Source organism: Chelonoidis abingdonii, chromosome 1 (assembly GCF_003597395.2).
Source record: "Chelonoidis abingdonii isolate Lonesome George chromosome 1, CheloAbing_2.0, whole genome shotgun sequence".
NCBI lineage: Eukaryota > Metazoa > Chordata > Testudines > Testudinidae > Chelonoidis > Chelonoidis abingdonii.
In genome coordinates, this window is record NC_133769.1 from 373,024,613 (window position 1) to 373,032,105 (window position 7,493).

The window sequence follows — 7,493 nt, forward strand, 5'->3', positions numbered from 1 at the left end:
AGCGGGCCGGGCGGGCGGGGGGCCGGGAGTTGCTGGGGGCGGGGCCGGGAGTTGCTGGGAGCGGGCCGGGCGGGGCCGGAGGCGGGCGCTGCTTGGGGGCGGGGCCGGGAGTTGCTGGGGGCGGGGCGGGCGCTGCTGGTGGCGGGGCCGGGCCGGGAGGTGCCGCGGGGCGGGCGCTGCTGGGGGCGGGGCGGGGAGTTGCTGGGGGCGGGCGGGCGGGTGCTGGGGCGGGGCCGGGCGGGAGGATGCCGCGGGGCGGGGCGCTGCTGGGAGCGGGGCGGGGGGCGGGCGCTGCTGGGGGCGGGCCGGGCGGTGCCGGGGGGCCGGAGTTGCGGGGCGGGGCGGGCCGGGAGGTTTGCCGCGGGCCGGGCGCTGCTGGGGAGCGGGGCGGGCGCTGCTGGGAGCGGGCCGGGCCGGCGGTGCCGGGGGGCCGGCCGGGCGCTTCCTGGGGCGGGCGCCGCGGCTCCTGTCGGACTCGCCATGGCCGGGCCGCCCGGCTGCTGCTGCTGGCGCTGGCCTGGCTGGTAGCCGCTGGCCCGGCTCGGCTCGGCCCGGCCCGGCGCGTGGGGCCCGCCCCGCTGGGGGAGCAGCTGGCGGCCGCGGGGGCGCAGTTCGGCTGGAGGAACCTGAGCTGCTCCGCCTGCCGCGTCCTTTTCTCCGCCATCGACCTGGGCGTGCAGGGTAGCGCCCCCCGGTCCCTCCCCGCTGCCCCGCTCCGAGGGGAACCGCGGACGGGTCCTTCCCTTCCCCTTCCCTCTGCCACCGGACGCCTGGGTTCCTCTCTGCCCTGGGAAGGGAGCGAGGTCTGGTGGGGGGTAGAGCGGGGGGCCTGGGAGCCCGGACTCCTGGGTTCTCTCCCCAGCTCTGGGACAGGAGCACGGGGGGCTGGGAGGCAGGACTCCTGGGTTCTCTCCCTGGCTTCTGGCGCTAGCATCCGTGCTGTGTGCGGTGCCCGTCCCAGCTGTGGCACAAGATACAATCATCTCCCAGGCTTGCAGCCTGCTTCATTTGGGCCCCGGGACCAGGACCCCCCCGCCAGCCCCGCAGCGCCTGCCGGGATCTGAACCCAGCGTCCCACTCAAGCTTCCTGAAGTGGGACATGTCGTGCCCTGGTGCAGAGGCCGGGCAGGCTGGAGGTATGAGCAGGGCAGAGTTAAGGGTGTCTGCCTGCCTGGTGCCCCACAGCAGAGGTGGTATCCCCAGCGCTCCGGCCCTGGCACGGGGGGGGCCGGCACAGCCCTCAGGCCAGGGGTCCTGGGTCCTGCCCAGCAGCAGGAGAACATGCTGGGTCCCAGCTTGCCAGGACAGTTGCCCAGAGCCCTCTCAAGCCCTTGAGCATATTGATCCCTAGCAGTGCGCAGTGACCCCCATCCTGCACCTGCAGCGGCCGAGCCCCTCGGGAGGTTGCCTGACCTGCCCCCTGCTGGTCCAGCCTCAGTGTGGTGTCTGCGGGTGGGGCAGGACCCTTGGCTCATGCCATGGTGCCGGGGCTGACTCTGTGGTCCTTGTCAGGACAGAGTTTGCACGTGCTCCCCCTCTGCCCCCGCTTTCCTCACCCGCCCAGGGCGCTGACCCCGCTCCTGCCCCCACTCTCCCCACCCCTGGCCCCCCGCTTTCCTCACCCCGCCCACGGCGCTTGACCACTCCTGCCTTGGGGCTGACCTGCTTTCCCCACCCAGCCTCGGCGCTGACACCGCTCCTGCCCCTCTCTCACCACAGCCCCACGACTGAATGTCTGGGGCAAAATGCCTTGAGCAGAGATGCCAGGGCTGCAGGCGCGTCACCTGCGGGTGAGTCTGGCAGGGAAGCCTGCGACCCCGTGGGGAACAGCCCCTGCACTGGGCTGAGAAGCCTCGAGAAAAACTGAGTCCCTACCCTGCTCCTGGGCAGTGTGTGGGCAGAGATGGGGTGTTGCAGGGTGTCCCATGGGTGGGGGGCTGGATGACAGTGCCTGGGCCCTGATCCATGCTGTCGGCAGAGTCCAAGTGCAGAAGGAGCCTAGTAGGGCTAAAGAGGCCTGCCGTGAGTCCCCCCCCACCCCCCCCGGCCTGGCGCTGCCCCTGACGCCTCTGGCGTGTTGCAGATGCAGCTACGAGCGAGGCCACATCGAAGCGCCTGGCGGTGAGCGTGTGCACGGAGCTGCGGCTGGCGCGGCGGGAGATCTGCCAGGACGCCGTCCGGCTCTTTGAGAAGGACATGGTGTCGGCCTGGGTACGGTCCGGTTCTGCGCCCTGCCGAGATCTGCGGGGCTGCTGGTGGGCGCCCGCTGGGCACTGGGACATCCTCTCCGACTGGAACGTGACGCTGCCTGGCACACCCCAAGCCCCCGCTGTGTGCCACCCGCGCCCCCCCCACCTGGTGCCCCCAGTGCCCGCCTGCTCTTCCTCACCGACCTGCACTGGGACCAGGCCTACGCGCCGGGCAGTGACCCGGCCTGCAAGGACCCACTGTGCTTGCCGGGGGGGTGGCGGGCGCAGGGCCCCCCACGCAGGCGCCGGCTACTGGGGGCGAGTACAGCAAGTGCGACCTGCCACTGCACACCATCAGGAACCTGCTGCCAGCACCTGGCAACGCGGCCCCCCCTTCCAGCTGGCCTACTGACGGGCGACCTGCCTGCCATGACGTGTGGCAGCAGAGCCGCGCCGACCAGCTCCGGGCCCTGCGCACCCTCAGCACCCTGCTGCGCAAGTACCTGGCGCCCCCTGCCCGTCTACCCGGCCGTGGGCAACCACGAGGCCACGCCGGTCAACGGCTTCCCCCGCCCTACGTCCATGGCAACCAGTCCTCAGCCTGGCTCTACGGTGCCATTGGCTGAGGCCTGGGAGGGCTGGCTGCCCCCGAGGCGCTGGAGACTCTCAGGTGAGACTGGGGGCAAACAGGGTGGGTGAAAGCCGGGGGTCAGGGGTGATGGATAAGCAGGGAGCTGGCTCGGGGGGGGCTGGCGAGGGAAGGGAGCCAGGCGGGCAGGGCCCAGGGGCTGGCAAGGGAAGGGGCCCAGGGGGCAGGAGGAGTTGGGCTGGCAAGGAAGGCGGGCAAAAGGAGTGGGGGGCTGACGCTCAAGGCGGGCAGGGCCCGGGGGCTGGAGGGAAGGGCCCAGAGGTCAGGAGGAGTTGGTGGGGGCTGGCGATGGAAGGTGTGGCAGGAGGAGTTTGGGGGGCTGACGCTCAGACGGGCAGGGCCCTGGGGCTGGAGGGAAGGGGCCAGAGATTCAGGAGTTGGGGGGCTGGCAAAGGAAGGCGGGCACAGGAGGAGTGGGGGGCTGGCGATGGAAGGTGGGCAGGAGGAGTTGGGGGCTGGCGCTCAGGCGGGCAGGGCCCTGGGGGCTGGAGGGAAGGGGCCCAGGGGGCAGGAGTTGGGGGCTGGCGCTCAGGCAGGCAGGGCCCCGGGGGCTGGAGGGAAGGGGCCCAGAGGTTCAGGAGGAGTGTGTGGGGGGCTTGGCGAGATGGAAGGTGGGCAGGAGGAGTTGGGGGCTGGTGCTCAGGCGGGGCAGGCCCCGGGGGGGCTGGAGGGAAGGGGCCCAGGGGCAGGAGTTGGGGGGCTGGCGCTCAGGCAGGCAGGGCCCCGGGGGCTGGAGGGCAGGGCCCAGGGGGCAGGAGTTGGGGGCAGCCCCACCAGCCCAGGGTCTCACGCTCTGCCCACCCCCTGCAGGGTCGGCGGGTTCTACACCCCTGCGGCTCCGCCCTGGGCCTGCGGGCTCGTCTCCCTCAACATGATCACTTCTGCTCCGAGGGCCAATTTCTGGCTCCCTGATCCAACGCCACCGGACCCGGACCGGGCAGCTGTGCAGTTGGCTGTGTGGGGCGTTCCTGCAGGCTGCCGAGGAGAGCAGCAGGAGCAAGGTGCAGGGGCTGGGCCCAGGGCTGCCCCTCTTCATGCCCCGTGGCCCGGGGGTGCCACTGCCCCTCCTCTTGATCTCGCTGGCTGCTTCCCCCCTGCCAGAAGGTCACTGCCAGGGTTCCCCGCCCCTCCAGAGGGGCCACAGCAGGGCTGGGGTAGGGGCAGGGCCCTTTTGCTGTTTTGGCACCAGCTTAAACCCCCCCCCCCCCCCAATCAAGGGGCTGTCACTGTTCCCCAGGGAGTGGGTGGGGCACTGTTGGCGGGTGGTCCCTGTCTAGCTTCCTGGAGGTTGGGTGGGGGTCCCTGTTCTGGGGGGCGCTTAATGGGGGGTCCCTGTCTGTGGCTTCCTGGTGTGGAGGGGGTCTCTTGATTCCAAGGGGGCACTGTTTGTGGGGGTCCCTATCTGTGGCTGGGGCGGTTGGGGTGGAGGTCCCTGTTTCCAAGGGGGGCACTGTTGGGGGGTCACCTGTCTTGTTGCTCCTGGGCGAGTTGGTGTGGGGGTCCCTGTTCTGGGGGGGCGCTATGGGGAGGTCACCTTGTCTGTGCTCCTGGTGTGTGGAGGGGGCGGTCCCTGTTCAAGCGGGCACTGTTGGGGGGCCCTATCTGTGCTGGGGCGGTTGGTGTGGGGGTCCCTGTTCTGGGGGCGGTCCCTGTGTTCCAAAGGGGCACTGTTGGGGGGTCCTTGGTCATGGCTCCTGGGCATGGAGGAGGGGTCCCTGTTCCAAGGACGGCATGTTGGCGGGTCCCTGTCTGTGTAGTCCTGGGGGTTGGCGTGGGGAGGGTCCCTGTCTGCCGTTTTCCTGCTCACGCTCACTGCCGCCCCATTGTGCACATTCATCCGGGCACATCCCCCCGCCACTGTCTGAGGGAGCTGGAGCTGGAAACTATTACCGCCATCGTTAACAGGTGAGCCCCACCCGGTACGCCTGGGTTACTGCCCTGCCCCCAGGGCCCAGAACCAAACCACCCGACCAGGCCCTGACCCCCCAGGTTCTGCACCTGGAATGGGCCAGACCTGGGGGTCCCGTCTTCCCCCTGGGGCCGGCCACGACAGCCTCCGACACCCCCAAGACTGAGGCCTCTGGCCCCAGCTTGCCTTGCATTGTCCCCCCCATTTCTCCCCTGAGCTGTTGCCCAGCTGAGAGAACCCTGGTGGTGCCGTTGTCCCCTGCCCAGAGCCCCAGGGACCCCCCAGCAGCTGGGTTTACCAGGCACCTGGACTGGCAGAGGTCCAGACAGGCAGGGAGTCGGCTCCCCCAGACCGCGCTGCCTTTGGCTCAGTCTCTGCCCATGAGCCCATGGGCGACGTCACTCGATAACCCTCCCAAACCGACCGCTTCCCTTGCCGGAGCCTTCGCTCTGCTCCCTGGGGGCGTTCTCCGGCCCCTTCCCCCGCCCGGGGGCCTGGCTGGCCCCTAGGACCTCTCGCGCGAGGCCGGGCACCTGCAGCTTTGGTTGCCAGCCAAGGCCTCTGAAGCGGGTACTGGGCTCGGGCCCCTAGGCAATGGGTGGTGCTGGTGGCACAGGGTTGGCGGTGCACAGAGCTCCGGAGCCGCTCACCCCCCAGCCGGAGCACCAGCAGGGCCGGGGTCCATTCAGCCTCCCCCTGCCGGCGGCACGGCAACACCGGTTCCTGCGGTGCCATAGCCCGGCGCCCCCCCCCCAGGCACAACGGCTCCAGTGTCTGCCGCGTGCCCAGCCCCTTCCTGCCACAGGCGTTTGGCAGGCTCCGGTTCCTGCCGAGTGCCCAGCCCCCCACGGGCGCGGTGTGGCGCTGGGTTCCTGGTGGCTGACCAGCTGCGGGGCCCGCGGTGAGGCGCCCGGCCCCTGACGCCCATCTCCACCGCGGCAGGTTTCGAGGGGCACCATCGGCCGCGCAGTTCTTTCGGGCACACGCACGTGGATGAGTTTGAGATGTTCTACGACGAGGAGACGCTCTCGCGCCCCGTCTCCGTGGCCTTCGTGGCCCCCAAGCGTCACCATCCTACCATCAACCTGAACCCCGGGTGAGTCGCAGCCCCCGCGCTGTGGCCGACTCTGGCCAGGCCCTATGCCACAGGGGTGACACTTGCTGCTCCCCTCCCAGGGCTACCGTGTCTACCAGCTGACGGCGACTACTCTTGGCAGCTCCCACATTGGTCCTGGATCACGGAGACCTTCATCCTGAACCTGACGGAGGCCAACGCGCCGGGGGCCGAGCCACGCTGGCAGCGGCTGTACCGGGCCCGCCAGGCCTATGGGGCTGCCTCCAGCGTCTTCCGCCCAGACTGGGACGGGCTTCCTGCGGCGCGCTTCCAGGCCAGACGAGCGGACTCTTCCAAGCAAATTCTGGTTCTTCTTCCACAAGGGCCACCCGCCCCGGGAGCCCTGCCGTGAGGCCTGCAACGGGCCAGCTCTGCTCTGCGCCCTCCGCTCCGGCCGCTCCGCCGACCCCAGCCGTCTGCCGCCCCTGCGCCCCCGTCTGCTTCGCCCACGTCGGCAGGCCCTGGTGGCGCCAGCGGCGGCTGTGCTGAGCCAGGCCAGGATGTGAGTGGGCATGGGGCTGGAGCCAGGGGGAGAGAAGGGGAGGTCTGCTGGGCTGGGCCAGACTCGCGGGGGCTGGGCTGGGCCAGGACTCGGCTGGATGTGGGGGGGGCTCTGCTGGGCTGGGCCAGGCACTCGGTGGTTTGGGTGGGGGGCAGAGCAGGCCAAAGGAAGGGGGCTGGCGGACTGAGCTGGAAGGGGGGGGCGTTGCAGAGGCTTGGGCACCTGGACCAGGCGGGGCTGGGGGTTTTGGCCCCTCAAGGGAAAAGGAGAGGAAACGAACGTGTTGCCTGGTGCTGGGGGGGGTGGGGGGAGCTGAAGGGGACGAGGGCTGAGCGGGTGCCCAACTTTCTGGTATTCTTGGCCATGGGGCCGGCCGGCTGGGCACAGCCTGGCCCAGGGTGGTCATTCCCTGCGGCCCCTCTGCAGGATTGGGGGCTGGCCCCACAGACGCCCCCTCCCATGCCAGGCCAGTGTATGGGGCGTCGGCAGGGAGCAGGGCCAGGCCTGCCCACCCCACTAGAGCCGCAGGCCGCCACGAATCAGCCAAGAATTCCCCCATCCCTGCTCCCCAAAGCCGCCTGCTGTTTGGCGAACTGCCCCCGCGGCGCACAGAGGCGAGCTGGGCCGGGGCGGGCAGGAACGGGTTTATTAACGATTAGTACAACGCCCATCCGGGGCCATGCCCATGGGCCCCCCAGCACAAGGGGGGTGTGGAGGGACGGGCTTGAGCCAGGAACGCCCCTCAAGGCCCAGCCAGAGCTGGGGGAGGGGAGGGCAGGCAGCCCAGGCGCTGAGGGGCCAGCTGGGGCCTCCTCCCGCGCTGTGCCCGTAGCCTTGGCTGCGTGCAGGGGGGGTCTCATGCGCGTTGCCCCCCAAGGCGTTTGGGCTTCAGGCTGCCCAGCAGGCTGCGGACACCCCTGCGGACGGTGGAGCAACCACGCGCCGGGCCATGGAGTCCGCGGGCGGCGCGGCAGGCAGGAGCTGGGGGCCTGGGGCCGGTGCATCGAGGCACTTCTGATAGCGCAGCTGGGGCAACGGGTGTTACCAAGCTGGGGAGAGTGGGGAACAGCCCCCCCGCAGAAAACACCCCACCCACCAGAGCCCTCCCCCACACCCAGAGGACTAGGGGC

The 7,493-nt window shown here is 70.8% G+C and overlaps 1 pseudogene; it reads left to right on the top strand.

Moving 5' to 3' along the window:
* The first annotated feature begins 245 nt into the window (after positions 1 to 245).
* Positions 246 to 6,367, top strand: LOC142046150 (sphingomyelin phosphodiesterase-like; annotated as a pseudogene).
* The last annotated feature ends 1,126 nt before the right edge of the window (positions 6,368 to 7,493 follow it).